This window comes from Hermetia illucens, chromosome 4, assembly GCF_905115235.1.
Source record: "Hermetia illucens chromosome 4, iHerIll2.2.curated.20191125, whole genome shotgun sequence".
NCBI classification, from domain to species: Eukaryota; Metazoa; Arthropoda; class Insecta; order Diptera; family Stratiomyidae; genus Hermetia; species Hermetia illucens.
Window position 1 is genome coordinate 132,844,014 of NC_051852.1, and position 19,899 is coordinate 132,863,912.

Here is a 19,899-nt window from a genome sequence, read left to right on the forward strand (position 1 = left end):
TCAATCTGACAAACTGGGACGATTTTTAACGCAACTTATCCAGTGCGCTGGGTCCTCTCCTGGACAAATCGCGCATTCACTCTAACGAAGAAATAGCCACTTACATTTGGAAATTCAACTTTGCCTTCGAAACCACAATTGACGAAAAATCTCACCAAATTTCCTCAATAATTAATCGACTGGCTAGAAGGAAAAATCTTCTCTCTACGTCAACCACTCCCCAATTAAAATAGGAAACCTCCAGTTTCACTCCCCTGAGGGAAAAATATCTGCCTGCGTAGACTACTTCAGCCACTTATTCAAATGCAAATCGCCCGCACACCTCATCTGGAACTCGGTGGCCGCCACTACTGTTAACGATAAAAGATTTAGTTACCTTTGCCCCTTTTCCCCCAACCGGGTGATATAGTCAGAATCAGCTCGTTCGCCTCCCTCTTTACCTCCCAACAATAAAAAATCATCGGGTCCTGACGGTATCTCCAACTTCATCCTGCAGAAGTATGCGCCCACCATCAGTTAATGACTTATCATCCTCCTCAACAACTACACTGAATAACGGACACTTCGCTGTATTCTGGAAAGCAGCTCTCCTAATAGCTATTCCTAAGAAATGGAGATATGAGGCCTACCCCTCTTCTTTCCAATACTGGAAACATTTTCGAACGTATCCTACTACTATCATTTCACTTAACCAACACAGCTTCGAAAACCTCAGATCCACCGAACAGCCTATCCTTTACCTTCAAGACCACATTCTCAATCACCTGGAAAATAGGCAATGCACCGTAGCCTGCGCCTAAGGCCTTGAAAAGGCATTCGATTTAGTCTCGAAAGAGGGCTTACTTTTCAAGCCCAGGCCCTCACTAGCTTCTCTCTTTTCCCCTCAAACGCGTAACCAATAGGGTACTTGCGTATTTCAGGCGGTGGGCCCTCACCGTTAATTCTCTTAAGTCTGAGGTTATTTGCTTCAGAAACCCCAACGGGAAGTGCCACTGGCGCACAAGGCCAGAAAGTAAAAATCTTTATCTACACGTAGCCAACCACACTGTTTCCTGCCACTAAAACCTTCTTATACAAAACCGTAATTCCACCAATCCTGACCTATGGTTTCCCAGCATGGGCCACCATATCACCCAATGTAGCCGAAGTCCTCCAACGCTTCAGAAGGACGATCCTCAGAGAATGCACGGCCAAATATAGAAGGTTGAATCTAAAATTCTGCCCCATAACTTCGCTTATGATCAAACTGTCACGCGTCAGACTGAAGAAATGATTATCCCACCCTAATCCACTGATAAACAATCTTGCTACGCGTAACGCTTCGTTGGGCGAGCGGAGGTACTGGGCTGACTGGCGCCTCTCAACCATCACGCCTCCCCTCCCTCTTTTATCCTCTCCTTTTATCAAAGCCCAATCCCGGGCTTTCATAGAGGTTAACCACATCGGGCCACTGCTTCTGCAGTCAATCCTTGCGCAGGTGTAGATCACCTTTTTCATTATATATTACCAAGCCTACATTTAGCCACCCAACATCGATTAGCCTGTACAATATGAGGTCTCTGTAAACATTAACTCCTCCCCTCAATTAAGGTCACTCCTTCTACCAATTAAGCTCCACAATCTAAGCTCCCTCAATCCCACAATCTTCTTCGTCCTTCCCGCCTTTGATGACTGACCTTGCACAGGTCCAAATCGCGTAAAAGGTAGCCCTTTCTCGGATTGCTACTACCCACAAGAAAGGACTGCCCTTTACTCTAAACCCCTTGCTCAATCCTGTTCACCGTTACCTAAAAACTCGCACCTCCTTGCTTGCCAGTACGGAGTACTATTTTCTTTTATGTTGTGTTATCTGTTTATTTAGGTGTAAGTTCATTGACATTCACCACTTTTTCACTATATGTCATGCCACCGCCTACGCTGGATATTTCCGTAGGTTAGGATTACATACTTACTTAGTCACGCTTGTGCTTTCACCTCAGGCAGGGTCTGCCTCGTCTTCTTTTTCTACCATAGATATTGCCCTTATAGACCTTTGGGGCCTGAATCATCCTCATCCATACGGATTAAGTGATACAACCTGTTGAGCCGGATTTTATCCACAACCGGATGGTCATGGTATCGCTCATAGATTTCGTCGTTATGTAGGCTACGGAATCGTCATGTAGGGGGCCAAAAAATCTTCGGAGGATTCTTCTCTCGAACGCGGCCGAGAGTTCGCAATTTTTCTTACTAAAAACCCAGGTTTCCGAGGAATACATGAGGACTGGCAAGATCGTAGCCTTGTACAGTAAGAGCTTTGACCCTATGGTGAGACGTTTCGAGCGGAACAGTTTTTGTAAGCTGAAATAGGCTCTGTTGACTGAAAACAACGGTGCGCGGATTTCATCATCGTAGCTGTCATCGGTTGTGATTTTCGACCCTAGATAGGAGAAATTATCAACGCTCTCAAAGTTGCAATCTCCTATCCTTATAGTTTTCGTTTGACCAGTGCAATTCGATGTTGTTCGTTCTCTGATTTCTGGCGCTGACAATGCCACCATGTACTTCGTCTTGCCTTGATTAATGTGCAGCCCCAGATCTCGCGCCGCCTGCTCGATCTGGATGAAGGTAGAGTGTACATCTTGAGTTGTTTTCCCCATAAAGTCAGTATCGCCAGCATAGGCCAGTAGTCGGGTGGACTTGAAGAGGATGGTGCCTCTCGTATTTACGTTTGTATCGCAAATCACTTTCTCTAGGGCCAGCTTAAAGAGGACGCATGATAGGGCATCCCCTTGTCATAGACCCTCGTTGATGTTGAATGGTCTTGAGAGTGATCCTGCTGTTTTTATCTGACCTCGCACATTTGTCAGGGTCAGCCTAGTCAGTCTTATCAATTTCTTCGGGATACCGAATTCTCTCATGGCCGTGTACAGTTTTATCCTGGCTACGCTGTCATAGGCGGCCTTAAAGTCAATAAAAAGATGGTGCAACTGATGTCCATATTCCAACAGTTTTTCCATAGCTTACCGCAGAGAAAAAACCTGATCTGTTGCTGATTTGCCTGGAGTGAAGCCTCTCTGATATTTGCCAATGATGTTCTGGGCATATGGGGCTATCCGAGCAAGATGGCGGAGAATATCTTATAGATGGTACTCAGCAACGTGATACCTCTATAATTGCTCCACTGCCTGATATCCCCCATTTTATGTATGGGACAGATAATGCCTCGTTGTGAGTGGTCAGGCATAGATTCGCTGTCCCACACCTTGAGCATCAGTTGATGAACCACTTGGTCGCCTCCATATTTAACCAATTCGGCTATACAATCAGCTCCTACCACATATTTTGATTTGTCGAAAGTTTGCTGGAAACTTCAAAATGAAAACTAAATGACACTTGGTTTTCAACGGCCGGAAATGCATAACATTATCTGTGATGAGAATAATTAGGCTCAAAGATAATCGTTGAATAGTGTCTATACCGCGTGGAGAGCGAAACGAGCACCTCTAATGGAAAATGCTAGCTACTTCAGAGGGACGAGGGAGTTGAACACCTTCAAATCATGTCTAGAGCGTAGGTAATTGTTCAGACCTATAATTCGAGTATCATAGTTAATTCTAGAGTAAATATATCATGATAAAATGAATACTAATGGGTAGCTACTACCCATTGGAATGAAATTCTTCTCTTGAAAAAATGGCCCCTTCTAATTCATAATCCACCATCCAAACAAGGTTTAAAAAGTAACAAAACGGCGGGGGTAGGATATTTCATAACAAAACAAACACATTTTATCATTTTTGACTACGAGAAGCGAAAAATCACTCCCAGAAATTAATTATACTCGTTAGTCTCCTTTGTTCTACTTTGGGGCAATCAACTCTCATTATGGAGGAAATTTTTGAAATTAACCATGCTCTCATAAAGTACGTGTATCAGTCCATACGTGCAGGAGGTACACGACCTGGAAAATTTGATATTAGTAAATATTTGCTACGCGAGTATAAAAGTAATAAGCCAACAAACAGCCAGCTGAGTTCATACCATACTTAGAAAGGCATCGAATTCCAAGTGAAAAAGTGGACACAGAATAACATAATTCGAAAAAAATTTCTAATATTTCACTAATTATAGAAAAACGCAATATAAAGATAGATAAATTTGAATATTTATATTTACTTCAATATGGAAGAAAGCTCCTCATACTCCTATTATTCAAGTTTACTTGGTAGATAGGAGCCGTTGGTTGAGTTTGGTCGCATGCAGCAAGGTAGTTTGAAAACGAGTCTACTAAAAGGATCAACAATTCAAGCAGGAAAACTCAATGAATGCTACTCATTTATTTTATCAACTATATACATAGATAGGTCTAGACTCAGATTCTCCAAACCAATTAGGACCCAGTCCTTAACGGACGAGCCGAAGCAATTCCCTTCTGTCAGCGCTCTTGACCCCGGGCTTTAGTCGGGGGATGGGTTTTTTATGATGCATCGATCCACCGGTTACGATATCTAGCAGTGCGACCAGCTTAGGTGGAAACTCATTCTAGCTGTGAAGACTGGATTTTCGCTCAGTGTATAACGTAAAACGTTACGGATAAACTTTGCCGACGATAGCACGAACGAGTAGCTAAGACCGTACTGCTCCTTCTTCATCGATGTGTGGAAAGGGGCGCGCGAACTCTAAAGAGGGTCCCCGAGCTGCCATCGTTTAAAACGTGCTTCCTCTGGCTTCCAGAAAATGCCAGAAAAGTAGCACACATCTACCTGAACGCTGTTAGGCAGCAAAGCAGGAGAAAGAGCCGATAGACTGAGAACTGTTCCCCGCTATCGGCGTTCCTGAACCGAATATTAAGAAGGTTCTAGAACGAACTGGCCGCCAACTCTGCTACGGGCTTAGGACCGTCACATTACAAGTGTCGGATCCTAAAACCATTCGAAGAGGACATGCAGCCCACGGAATCTTCATCTGAATCGTAAATGAAGCGCCATATTTCTCAAATAAATTTACAACATTGTAAAACGCACCCGACTGTCCTTATCAGCCGGCGAATCAATAACTGCAAGACATCTATATATGTCATGTATATATGTCTCATCCATGGGTAGTTGGTGGGGAAATTATGGGCTTAAACTTCCGACATGCTGACTTATAGTATGCCAATGCCGAAAGTGATAGACCCCACTCCTGCATGGTGGTTTCAAAACACCTCCAAGCTATACTGGTTAACGACCTATGTGATGGTGACACCAGAACGAACAAAGTGGTCATAAAAAATTAACAGTGAGATAAAGAAATTCTATAGTACTCCGCTTATTTCCCTTATGACGTAGACGAAGTTCCCAGTGGGGCATTCCAACCAATATGCCAAATAATAGCATGATGTGATGTTAACACCCTCCATATATGCTGAAAAAGTCCTCCTTCTTTCTTCAACATGGTCAAGCGAGAGGTCAGTAACATCACGGTGAAATTCCCTGACATTTTGGCCCTTGTCAGAGAGTGGAGAATATCAAACGTTACAACACTCGTGGGCCACAGGCAAATTGAGCGACCTAGAAGACAAAACTGAGCACCCGAGTTACAATTTCTGGGAGAAGCATCATCCAATGCAATCCATTGCTGAAATTCAGCATACAACCCAGACTACTAGCATGAGAGAAGCTTTCCAAGGGAGGTGTCCACTCAAGACACCAAAGAAGGGTGAAACACCATGATGGAACTCGGATTTGACAAAATAGAAGAGGCCAGCCGATGGAATTACAGCCGAATTAATTAAATATGGAGGTGACCAGTTACACCAAGTGCTTCATCAACTTGTGCTCAAGGTATAGGACAGCGAATCAATGCCTGACGATTGGCAACGAGGCAGTATCTGTCTCATACATAAAAAGGGAGATATCACACAGTGCAGCAATTATAGAGGTATCACGTTGCTGAGTACCATCTATAAGATATTCTCCTCCATCTGGCTAGGCCAGATAGCCCACGCCCAGAACATCATTGGCCCATTCCAGGCAAATCAGCAACAAATCAGATATTCTCTCAGCGGCAAGCGATGGAAAAACTGTTGGAATATGGACATCAGTTGCACCATCTCTTCATCGACTTCAAAGCCGCATATGATAGCATAGCCAGGGTAAAACTGTACACGGCCACGAAAGAATTCGGTATCCCGATCAAATTGATTAGGCTGACCCTGACCAATGTGCGAGGACAGATAAAAGCAGCAGGATCACTCTCAAGACCATTGGACATCAAAAAGGAGATGCCCTATCGCGCGTCCTCTTTAACCTGGCCATCGAGAAAGTGATCCGGGATGCTGAGGTAAATGCAAGAGGTACGATCCTCTTTAAGTCCACCCAAGTACTGGCCTATGCTGACGATATCGACATCATGGGAAGAACCACCCGAGACGTACAAACTGTCTTCATCCAGATCGAGCAGGCGGCGCGAGATTTTGGGCTGCACATCAATGAAGGCAAGACAAAGTATCATATATCGTGCCAACGTCAGCACTAAAAACCAACCCACCAACACCCCATCAAACCGAACTGGTCAAACGAGAAGAATAAAGATAGGAGACTACAACTTTGAGACGGTTGATAATTTCTACAATCTAGGGTCGAAAATCGATGATGAAATTCGCGCACGGTTGTTGGCAGCCAACAAAGCTTGATTCAGCTTACAAAAATTGTTCCGTTCGAAACGTCTCACCATAGGGTCAAAGCTCTCACTGTACAAGACTATGATCTTGCCATTCCTCATGTATTCCTCGGAGACTTGGGTTCTTAGCAAGAAAAATTGCGAATTCTTCGCGTTCGAGAGAAGAATTCTCCGAAAAATTGTTTGCCTCCTACATGAGGATGGACGATTCCGTAGCCTACATAACGACGAAATCCATGAGCGACACCATGACCGTCAAGTCGTGTATAAAATCCGGGTCACGGTGGGCGAGTCACTTAATCCGAGTGGTTGAGGATGATCCAGCCCGAAAAGTATATAAGGGACATATCTATGGTAGAAAAAGAAGACGAGCAGACCCTCCCTAAGATGGAGCGATGGCGTAGGCTAAGATGCCAGACTGCTTTTAGGGATATCGAATTGGTGGACCTCGGCGCAAAACCGGGATGTTTGGAGTTCCTTATTAAGGCAGGCCTAGACCGGATACCGGTTGTTGCGCCGTTGATGGTGATGAAAATTCCAATGGACCTGATTTTCTGGTTTGTTGGTCCGTTCGGTGCTAAGGAACGTGCAGTTATTATAGCGAAACGAAATACGACAAACTATTCAACTTTTAATTCGGAAACTTGTCAACTTTTTTCATTTTCGTTAAAGTTTTTGGTAGAAAATTCGAATTTGGATGAGCACGTTTTTTTTTCAGCTTCAAAGATTGACGAAAACAGCAAGAATGAAAGTGGATAGCCATAGAAGGAAGACTAGCACCCGAGTCGAAAATTTTGCGGAAAATCCAAAGGGAAAACTTGGTGCCTCCGTTAACCTATGAAAATGTCTATATCAGGCCCTTAAAAAAAATTCAGACCCGAGGGAATCACTCTTTTCCCCCCTTTTTCGCAGGCCTGCCTCGCCTTAATTCACCAATCAGTGGGGGCTGAAATCACAAAAAACTGAACAGGGCGCTCACATAAGCAGTCATAACTGAGTGAAATAAATTATATAAACCCAACGTCTGTGTGCGAGCCACAAAACTTTTTCTACACATTTTGTAGAAAGTTGGGGTGGACAGCTAGGAAGTGACGCTATGTGTTCCATGGGATTGGAACGATTTCATCCATCGGAATTGCCAGGAATATCTTCTGTCCGCAGCTCAAACAAATTGGTTAAAGCAAGCAAGTGAAGAAAAAGAGATCAAAATTGAACAACGGGGAAGGTTTTCATTATAACAACGCCGTACCATGGACACCTTTGATATCTCAGCAAAAATTGGAAAACGTTAGCTGAAATCATAATTTATCTACAGCATAGTATTATCTGCTCAAATGCTTACAACACTCTCTTTCGAGACCAAAATCGGCTTGAAAACGGGCATATAATGATCATGTTACCCAACTTTTCAAAAAGAAATGCTCATAGAATTATGGTTTTACCCAGAAAAAGACAAACTGTGCTCGAACAAAATGTGGAATATTTGCTTTAATACATTTATTTGAAATGATCTGAATTTTTATTACAAAAGGCCCAGACAGTGCCCAACCTGTTATAATAGGGAGGAAATGTTGTCATTTGCTCCTCGAAGTGTAGGCCGGAGCAAAAAAAGGTTACCAAGGAAAGTGTACTGTAAAGTTGCTATTTTGCTTCAATGGCACATAAATGTATTGAAATTAAGTTTTCTTTTAATTCTACCCAATTTAGTTAATTCTTTTCTCCCTTTCTAAAAAGGTCTCAATCTTCTTCTTTTTCTTTTTCTTCTGTGTTTTCTTCAGCGTTCACAAGCGGGGTCAGCTCGTCGTGATCGGTTTCGTCATTTGGCTCCCTCGAATGCCTGATTTGCGTGCAATCTTGAGGCTTTAAAATCCCCATCCAGGGTATCAAGCCACCGTTGGTTCGGCCGGCCTTTTGATCGTTTACCATCGACTTCAATGTTCAGACCAATCTTGGCAAGTGAATTCTCGTTAGCACGAATTACGTGAGCATACCATCGAAGACACTTCTGTCGCAATTTTTCCACGATCGGTGCAACTCCATAACGATCGCGGATATCCTCATTTCGGATGTGAGTCCTTGAGTGTTTTACGTAGGTACCTGTAGTGGTCCTACGGTCTTCGTAACACACGGATTGATTATGTGACCACAATCAGAGCCCCGCTGTGACAAGCAACAACGGTACCAGTCTATACCAAATGCATAGCTTAGCATTAATACCGGTGGATGCAACAACTGCCTAAATCTCTACCGAACTAAGGAGTACGACATCCGCGTTGAAACGCAATACCACGCCTAGGTCCGAAGGTCTTTTCTCGCTTGAGCATAACCACAACCCCCATGAAGCCTCCCATAGGGGGCCAACCGCAAATAACCGAGCTGTACTCACATACAACGGGAGTTCACCCGAAGTATCCCGGCTATCCCGGTTCCCATGGTGCCAGTATACCCCTGGTAAGGTTTCGTAACTAATTGCCACTTCAGATGAGTCCCCGTGCAGACTCGCGTCTGATCGCCCTGATTAGGCCTTTGGAGCATTCGCCTACTGCATCACGGCCCGCAAGCCAAAGTAAATACAGCGTCTCCCGGTGCCACCACTATGGAGGTCCTCCTCGGCTACTTGGTTTTAGTTCAGTCGACATGGTTGCCGCCCCGCCCCGTCTTCCTCACTGCCACCTCTGAGCACCTCATTTCGGATGTGATCAAAACCTGTGACCCCACTAGTCCAACGCAACATTTTCGTCTCCATTACCTCAAGACGCCATTGTCTTTTATAATCGGCCAACACTCAGAACCATAAAGGGCGACAGGACGGACGACATTGCGGTAAATTTTAGATTTGAGACGTTCGTTGATACGTCGATCACAAGGAACATCAGTTATGAAACGCCACTTCATCCAGGTTGCGTTAATGCGTGAAGCACTTTCATAACGCAGTTCTCTATTGGCTGATAGCGTTGATCCGAGGTATTTAACGCCTTAAAAAAAATCCAATAACGTATTAAGAAATTCAATCTCTGGAAAACCCTGATTTTTAACACTTATGAACTCAACAGTGAATTTAGATTTTTTATAGTGAATAAGTAGTAATTTTGATATATTTTTCATAATTAAAAAATAAAAATCAAAATTTAAAAAAAAAGACAATTTTCCGGTCATTCTTTCTTTTAAGCTGACCCGCAAAGGACTCACAATTATTTTTTATATTTATAACTTCGACTTTCGATAAGAACACACATCTTTTCCATCCCATTCCTATCAAAGTATTATTTCAGAATTTCATGCATTCTCATAAAAGACAATGAGACTAACTTTACGTACATAAAAGTTAATGACAATCTGTATCTTTTTCGGCACAATAGCCGTATTTAGAGTGATTTGAGAACCAGTCCTTCAAGTGAAGGAAAAAAGGAAAAAACTAGGACTTTCCCTGTTTTGGGTAAGATTTTCCTTATTTGAGCAAATACCATATTTCGGGAACCAAATGATTCTTTCAGAATTTCGAAAATCAGTTACTCCGCCCGTTATATCGGAAATCAGTTGTTCCCTTTCTCAGTAGTTATTTAATGGGAGGAGAATCCGTTGTGCTCTCTCACAGTGTTTATTTCCTTAAATAAAATATATCATAAGGAAAATACCTCAAATAAATGCTGAATTCCGAAATACGGTATTTGGTCAAATAAAGAAAATTGACCATAAACGTTAAACGTGTATACAAGTCCTACAAATATCATCGAAACTATAATAGGTTGATTCTAATGTTTGTTATTTCGATTTAAAACATTGTAAACCATCAGGACTAAATAAGGTACTGACGGGCTTCAAATAACTGCTTGCATTTCTAAATGCTTTTCTCTAGATTTTATTACATAAGAAAGTTATAAAATCCTTCATACCATTTTACCCTTTATTTGAAATAAAATCGGTCCTCATAAAAATAACCTACGAAAGACATATAATTCTGTCTATGAAATCCACGTGGAAACCTCACAGAGTTCCAAGTCACTTGCATAATCTAAAGGCAAGCTTCCTTTACATTTTCAGGACATTTCATAACAGAATTAATGATGGAATGTTTCAGACAATCAAATACTTCAACGCTCTTGAAATCATTGTAGTCTATCTAAAACGTAACTAAACAATTAAGATACATCCTCCTGACCGGTTGAAATAACTCTTAACAACATTTCTACTTCGATACTTCAAGATATCATCTAAAATTTAAGATTGTCTACTTTATTTACAGTGAGAGTACTCACGAAAGGATTATGACTAACGGCGACACAGAATGCCATTGCCCCATTTTCAATTCACCTTATTTTCCATACTCACAATGCGTAACGGTGACGACATTGTAAAAATAAATCAATCGTCAATAAACTCTATGAACAATATCAGAAAATTGTCTAGTTCAAAAGCGACGGAATAAATTCAATTTTAGCACCTGAAAACCTGGAGAGAGAAGAAGAAAAGTACAAAAAGCGATGGATCGTCCTCGCACCTTATTCACACGGTAATGAGACGAGTTTTGATAACAACGTAGCCTTTGATTCCTTTGTTCTTCCTTTGAATTGTGAACTTGAAAAATTACAAAGAAGTTGAACTCACTTTATGACCATGAACGGGGTCAGGACTTCCGATGCGATTCCTACACAAGCCTCATTCACATTTTTAGTTTTGTCTAATCACCTGCAGCACTCACTTTGAACCTGCACTTAAATCTCTACAAAAACCACTTGCAAGGAGTAACTCTTCAACTGTAGACTCTAAGACACTTTCTACATTAACACTTTCTTTATGCTCAACGTTCTAACCACTTAGCCCTCCGGATTCAAACCGTTTTACCGCCAGGATCGTCTTAAGCAAACTGCCAACTTTGGTTCTGGCTTCCTTCTTTTTAAATACGAAAACATTTCGCGACTAGACGGAAGGAAGAAGGAAAAAAATCACAGCGCATCCGAAAATCTACTCGAAATGAAAGTCTAACGTACAATCACTAAACGTAGTAGAAAAGGATAAAAAGGATACATTTTATTCTTGCGTTTTGTTGGTATAGTCCCGACTTCTCGACTCACTAGCTAAACGGATGATCGAATGTACTAAGAAGAGGACATGTGGTATCCTTTCCGATGCTTAGGATTTTTATACATGAATAAAAAATGTTGGTAGCCAACTCAAATAAAAAGGATTTTGTTAAACGGCCATTGGTGAATGCCACTCGCATGCGTACACATTCTGCGACTACTACGAAATTGGTGTAAATACTTTAAGTGGAAATAATGAAGCAAATTTGAATGCACTTTTCAATGGATACCAACCGAGTGATTAACGAGTTGATACTGAATAAAAATGTTCTACTGTTATTTGTGGAAAATGGAACAAAAAGAGCGGGATGCAGTCAACCGTGGTAGATGTATCAGTTTCGCTATCATCATATCGTATTTAACCCTCGAACTACTTTCTGAATAATTGCGTCGCTCAGGTTCATTCCGAACAAACATTGGAAGAGTCTTTCCAAGCATGGATGAGCAGTTTATTGAAAATATTGAAACCAAATCGGTTATTCAATGCCTAGTTAAGTTTGACCACATTGTGGGTTTCATGACTACTGATACCCACCCATAGCAATGCATGTATGGATAGTACCTAATGAGTGTGAATGAATTGGGGTTTGTTTATATGTTCGAACGTGCAAATTCGATGCCAGGGAAAACCCTCCTAGTAAGCAAATAGTGACTCTTCCTTGTCATATTATAAAACAAAGTGATGCCCTAATCATAGCCATTGTTGGGAGAAGCTAATAAAAGTATACTCCCCGAATGCAACAATTACCACAGCAAAGAAGAGACACAGAGCATTGCAGAAAATTGTTGAATATCTCGGTTGAAAAAAACCCAAGCTTAAAAATGTCAATTAAATTGACGAAAACTCAACGTTCTTCAATAAGAATGGCAATGTTGTTCTAAGCCTAACTTATCAGACGTCACATAAAATATTGTCCTCTAAGGAAGTGTTAAAGTAAAGTATTCCCTCAACTAAGCAGCGATTTCCATCGTTTCAAAAATAAGGATAAATTTTCAAGCATTTGAGGAAATAGATCATTCGCTGCAGACCTCAATGTAAGGGACATTTTTAAGGTTTTATATAAAACAAAACCTTATTAAAATCGGTTTACTGTCTGTTTGTCTGTTTTTTTTTGACGTTGGAAAGTGGAAAGGTTCAAAACCTACTGCTGCCTCTTGCCATGCAGTTATGTCAGACTTCTAATCACTATGTAAAAGCCCCTCCTTCTCACTTCATTCTCCCCACGGAACTCCTATAAAGTATTGCGCCGCGGAGCTGGATCAGCTTTTAACTAAGATGCCAATGTCGGACCTGGCTACGATGGTCTTCCAAACCTCTATTTGCTTGAAACTGGTAAGTCCACCTCTCTTCGCCTAACTCTTATTTTGAAGAAAAGCCTCAAAGGCAATCATTTTCCCGACTTGTGGAATGAAGCTCTCACCATCCCCACTCACAAAAGTGGCGACCGTACGCTTGCCGAGAGTTACCGTCCCATTTCCCTCCTCTCCTCCTATTCCAAAATCGTGGAAAGATATGGTTGCGACTGGTTGTCCGCCCGCTTTGGCCACTACATTGTGAAAGAGCAATACGGCTTTGTTAAGCATAGGTCCACTGCCTACAACTTGCTTGACTTCATAAACTTTGTCGCCAACTGTCTACGCCATTTGTTAAACATTCCTCAGGTCAGAGAGTTCAAGATTTTCGCGTTGAATGGTATGAGCTTCCTCGACAGACAGAGGAAGCCCATACCATTCAACACAGAAAGACGGTTATAGCGATTAGCACCAAATATCGTAGAAAGGTGGGAACTGTGAAAGCTCACGGATACAGGGAGTTATATCCTTTCACGTCGAATTTAAGGCGGAAGGACATGGAAATATGGAAACATGTACATGGACATGGAAAAGAGGGGTGTACATTTTTTCACCAAATGTAGTCATGCGAGGTATCAAATGAAAGTTCTCGATTAGTACTTTCCGAAATTACTAAGTAATTTTGACATTTGTAGGAAAGGTGGGGTGTGCGGGGGGTCGAGATGATCATTTCTTTAACGGACCCATGTTCAAATGAAGTTCATAACAGTATATTATTATAATTTTTAGTAACTAAACTCCCCTTAAGTTCATCATAGAATCACGAATGCAGCAACGTAGGCTATAACATTTAGCATGTTCGTTCCAAGTTTGGTGGGAACCACACTATTACTATCAAAGTTATAATAAGTCAAATTTGTTACTTCTTTATCTTTCTATATCACCCGAAAGAGGATATTCTCACATAATATATGCATACATTACGTGCTACGTACTAATTGGACAAAATGCACACTCAAATGTCTTTATAAAAGAAATACACAAAACCCTTTCATGCCTGTAGCGTCCAGCTTGCGGTTTCCCAACTTGTTTAAAAGATGGAGATGGGAAGCTTAGACTGTTTTCCAAGCGTAATCCACTATTGTGCCGTTTTGTGCTGTCCAATTTTCCCTAATCAAGTTCGTCCACATTCGGAACACGTTACGTTTCTCAACCTTTTCCTTTCTCCATGAACCTTATCCAGTGAGAATGCTAAGGTACAACAGGAAATTCAGGATTCAGTCTCAAATACTCTGTATAATTTCTTCATAATGGCTTTCCGGGAATCCGCAATCAGATGGATTAACTCTACTTCTCTCGTAAAGATAACTGTACATGGGATGGCCTCGTCTTAGGAAATATCCCAGATACGTTGATGTATCGCAGGATTTCTGTTAGAAAATGCAGTAGTACGTCGGCACCAAAAATATGATGTCTGAAACTTTTAAAGACGGGGCACACCTGTGGCGCGGCAGGATCTGCAGCATTCGAAATTTATTTCGGATGTTGCGGATGCGGACGGGTAGATGGCGCTGAACTCCGAAACTCTCCACTCACGCGTTTTCTGAACGCACCAGGGGAGTGGAGAACCAGCGGTAAAAAAATGCCGTTGGTTGGGACAGTAAGGACCGCATGGAAATAAGTCGGTCTCTTCTGTATCCAACCGCGGCCGTAAACACACGCGTTTTCTCCTTTAATTTAAAATATTGTATTCCGTGGCAACTTGGTAAATTTCTCGTTAGAAAGTTTTATCTCGTTTAAATTGACGAGGGTTGTTGAGTATTTTAGCGGTTTAATATTTGTTACTAATATTTTCCACAAGTTTTATAAGAAACAACTCTAACAAAATTGCCATCCAAAGATTTGTTCAAAACAAAGCGGAAATAATATATTTACAATACAAATATAAGTTGCGTGATTTGATTTTTTAGTTATACAACTGTGACTAAAATTGGTGACCCCGATAAAAACAGAAAAGTGACAAATTGTCCGCCATCGCCGCCATTGGTGAAGTTCTATTAACGACAAAATTCGTCCGAGCAACACGGCAGAAATAGAACTTCCAAACACTGAGAAATCCATCAAAAGTATCAGTAGACCTTACGGCAAGCGATTTTCACACGTTCGCATCTACAGTTGAGTGTCGAGTGCCGTTGTAAACATCGCGAAAACGTGTCGCATCTCCACATCCCGAGTCGGAGCAGAGGCAAGAAAAAACGCGAGAAAACTTTCTCTACACAGTGTACTGCGCGACCCACGACGGACCCTCACCAGAAGTAGATTTTCACGCGACTTCCCGTACGCGCGCCCTCCTGCACAACACCTTTCACGCACCGGACCAGCCATCATTGCCACGACCTTCCGACAATCTTTGCAGGAAATACTATCCGCGCTTCAAAAGTGTTCCCAATGTGTGTGGGCGGATTAATGACGTAAAAATAATAAATCCGGAAAATCAGAATTGGGCAAAGTCCAGCCCGCGAGCAGGTTCAGAGCAATTTGGCGCTGCAGCATTCGGAAAGGATAAGTAGAACAACCGCCCGGTTTCCTCGCAGTCAGTGGCCGCGTCATTGCCGTCGTCATTTTGGTGAGCACATTTTCCTTGAGAATTTAGGAGTAGTACATCGAGCAACCGTGAGCACGAACGGCAGAGTTTTCCCTACTCGATCTCATACAGGTGGAAAAAGAATTTGGCGACGAGTCGATAGTGGTTTGGTGTAGTTTGTCACGACAACGATCAACATCAGCAGCAAACGGACGTCCCCAGCACCGCCAACGCCGCAGCTACAGCCCGACGGATTTGAACCAGCGCCGCCGTCGAGGAGGACCCCAGCTCGGCTTGAAATTATTATATATATTATTATCTCATTATCTCATATTATCTCATCTCTGTAATCATTTTATATCCAAATTCAATTGTAGCATTAGTTGTGCACTATTCGCACTAATTGTTCATTAGATTAAAAGTAAAAAGTGATAATAAAATTAAATCCGCTGCAAGAGACGGCGTTGAGGTGTTTAGCATCGCGAGTTCTCCGTTTTCTTTGGTGTTTTTGGTCTGCGCTGGAGAGCGTCCGCTTCGGTTGTCGTTTTTCTCGTTTCGTGCGTGCATTTGTGGGTGCGGCCTGCCGTGTCGGTGTAAAGTTCACCGCGTTTCAGTATAAACTCACCGCGTTTGCATCTCAATCTCGTACTTCTCGGTAAGAAAAATGTCGTTTGACAATAAAGACGCGGCAGGCCCATCGGACCCACAAGTGACCGCCCTCGCCGTACGCGTTCCTCCGTTTTGGCGGCGGAACCCCGAGCTGTGGTTCGTGCATTTGGAAGCACAGTTCCAAATGTCCGGCATCACATCGGACGCGACCCGTTTCAACTACGCGGTGGTCGGCCTGGACGAAGAGTCCATACTTCTGGTGTCCGACGTAGTGAAGTCGGCATCGTACTCTCAGCTCAAGAGCGAGTTGATCAGGCGCCTGTCGGCAAGCGAGTCGGCAAAATTAGACCACTTGCTGGCGGGTTTAACGTTGGGTGATCGAACTCCCAGCCAATTGCTTCGTGAAATGAGACAATTGGGTGGGAGCAAGATCGGCGACGACCTGATCAAGTCGCTCTGGCTGCGTCGGCTCCCGGAGGGCACCCAGGCGATCCTAGCCTGCGTCTCCGGTTCCTTGGAGGAACTAGCAGCAACGGCCGATCAGGTACAGGAGGTGTACGTTCGCCCAACCATAGCGGCCGTTCAACCACCGTCGGATGAGGTCAGCGACTTACGGCGCGAGATCGCGGCCTTAACTGCCAGCGTGGCCGAGATGCGGGCGACGTTGGACGCTCAGCGCTCGAGTGCCAGGTCGCGAGCTCGCTCACGGTCTGCCACACGAAAAGGGCGTTCGGGTAGCAGGTCGTCAAGACAGCCTGCGGACCAAGGTATTTGCTGGTATCATAGTAACTTCGGAGATAAAGCGACAAGATGTACGCTACCTTGCAAATTCGCGCCTACCGCAAAAAACTAGGTCCGCGGGGGGTCTTGGCGACGGCCACCCAGAGCGCAGCGCCACGTCGCCTAACTATTTTCGACCCCCTCAGCAGGCGCAACTACCTCGTCGACACGGGTGCGGAGGTTTCGGTTCTTCCCGTACCCCAGCATCATCGACTATTTCCACAACCCCTCAAACTGGCGGCAGCAAATTCCTCCCGCATCAATACATACGGGTACAGGCAAGTGAACGTGAGTCTTGGCTTGCGTAGGACGTTTCCGTGGCGTTTCATCCTGGCGGATGTCAGCTTCCCCATATTAGGCGCAGACTTCTTGTGTCACTATGGGTTGCTGGTGGACTTGCAACATAAGTCCCTTATAGACCCCATAACCAAACTAAATTCGTCGGGCCAAATGGTATCTCACGCTGACAATAACCTTTCCGTTCTTTTGGAAGACATCTCCGACTCTCGTGTTCGGACACTCCTCCAAAAGTTCAGCCAGATAACTACCGAGTGTAGTCTCTCGAAACCAGTAAAGCACAATGTGCAGCACCACATAAATACTACTGGTTCCCCGATTTTCTCAAAGGTGCGTCCTCTACCACCCCAGAAACTGGCTATCGCGCGGAAAGAATTTGAACAACTTGTTCAACAGGGTATCTGCAGGCCCTCAAACAGCTGTTGGTCTTCCCCTTTACATATGGTCCCTAAGCCAAATGGCGAATGGCGTCCCTGTGGGGATTACAGAAGGCTAAACGCACAGACTGTTCCTGACCGATATCCGATTCCACTCATCCACGACTTTGCGCATCACCTCGCGAATTGCCGCATCTTTTCGACCTTGGACTTAACCAAGGCATACCACCAAATCCCAGTAGCTCCTGAAGACATTCCAAAGACGGCAATATGCACACCCTTTGGACTCTTCGAGTTCACCCGAATGACTTTCGGATTGTGCAATGCGGCGCAAACCTTTCAAAGGTTCATTCACTCAGTCCTGCGAAACCTCGATTTCTGTTTCGTCTATTTGGATGATGTTTTGGTCGCTTCTTCTACTGAGTCTGAGCACTTAGCCCATCTCGAGTGCATTTTTCAACGTCTCCTTGAGGCCGGTTTAGTCTTAAACGTTGAGAAGTGCAAATTCCTTCACCAACAGGTGAGATTCCTCGGCCACTCCATTTCCTCTGAAGGAATACAGCCCGACCCAGACAAGGTGCAAGCAATCACAAGCTTCCCGCGTCCAAAAACAGTGAGGGAGTTGAGGAGGTTCTTGGGCATGCTAAACTTTTATCGTCGTTTCCTGCCCAAGGCCGCCCATCACCAGTCCATTTTGAACGCGTACTTGTCTGGCCCCAAAACAAAAGACACACGAGAGATTGTGTGGTCTGAAGAGGCTGTCTGCGCGTTCAATAAATCCAGACAGCAACTGGCTGACGCTACACTCTTGGCATTTCCTCTACAAGATGCACCCCTAGCCGTTTTTGTTGATGCCTCTGACATCGCAGTAGGTGCTGCCCTTCACCAAAAGGTGGACCAAGTTTGGCAGCCGTTGAGCTTCTTCTCGAAGCAGTTGAATCCCGCTCAACGGAACTACAGCACCTACGATCGCGAACTGCTCGCCGCATACCTGTCCATCAAATACTTCCGTTTCTCCCTAGAAGGCAGGCCGTTCACAGTGTTCACGGACCATAAGCCTCTCACGTTCGCTTTGAAACAGAAGCCCGACAAAGCGTCCCCTCGTCAGCTTCGACACCTGAGCTTCATAAGCCAGTTCACGTCAGACATCCAGCACGTGTCCGGGAAGGACAACATTGTTGCTGACGCTTTGTCTCGTGTCTCCGAAGTTAACATCCCCGCCTCACTCGATTTCTCGGCTATTGCCAAGGCGCAAGTGGATAACGCAGCACTTCAGAGCCTCAAGTCCAACCCCAAATACAAATTTCGGGAGTTGCCCATCTTCGGCTCAAACCTCTCGCTCTGCTGCGAAGACTCGGAAAAGGGACCTCGGCCATACATTCCGGCCACATTTCGCAAGGAAGTGTTCCACGCAGTTCACGACTTGGCGCACCCCGGCATCAGGACAACAAACCGGTTAGTCACCGGAAAATACTTCTGGCCCTCCATGAACAAGGATATCAATTCCTGGGCCAGAGAGTGCATCGCATGCCAGAAGTGTAAAGTCTCCAGGCATGTAAGGAAAGAAGTGGGCTCATTCCCCCGCACTATCAAGCGTTTCCACACCATACACCTCGACATAATAGGGCCTTTGCGAGACTCGCACGGTTACAAGTATTGCCTCACAATCATCGACAGGTTCACGCGGTGGCCTGAGGCAATACCTCTGAAGGACATTACGGCGCAATCTTGTGCCGAAGCCCTCTGCCGAGAGTGGATACCTCGCTTTGGCGTCCCTGCAGTGATCATCACTGACCAGGGAATGCAATTTGAGTCCACCCTTTTCTCCGAGTTAGGCAAACTCCTGGGTTTTAAACGCCAGCGGACTACTGCATACCACCCGCAGTCCAATGGGATGCTAGAACGTTGGCACCGGACGCTGAAAGCCGCCATTATGGCACGCGACGACCCGTCCTGGACTCAAGTCTTGCCTCTCGTCCTACTCGGCCTTCGTACAACCCGCCGAGAGGAATTTGCTGCCAGCCCCGCGGAGCTGGTTTACGGAGAGAACCCAAGACTCCCAAGCGATCCGGTCTTCGACAAGAGATCGGGTCTCACGGAGTCGGGGTTGGTGCGTCTGCTGAGGGACAATCTCCGACGCATCAAAGCGCCACCACCCACTCGACACTCGTCCATACCTGCTTGTTCGCCCAAGGAACTGGACACATGCACGCACGTGCTGATCAGGACGGAT

The 19,899-nt window shown here is 44.2% G+C and overlaps 1 protein-coding gene across 2 annotated transcripts in view; it reads right to left on the reverse strand.

Annotated features, from left to right (window-relative positions):
- The window catches only part of LOC119655363 (sodium-dependent serotonin transporter), an 89,182-nt gene that overhangs the window by 54,345 nt on the left and 14,938 nt on the right, over nt 1-19,899 (reverse strand). The window contains exon 1 of one of the 2 annotated variants that reach the window (XM_038061221.1): nt 11,251-11,967. The exons of the other annotated variant lie outside the window; for it this stretch is intronic. The gene's annotated coding sequence lies outside the window, so the exon portion shown is untranslated. Of the gene's footprint in view, nt 1-11,250; nt 11,968-19,899 lie in introns of those variants that run through there. 2 annotated transcript variants of the gene reach the window in all.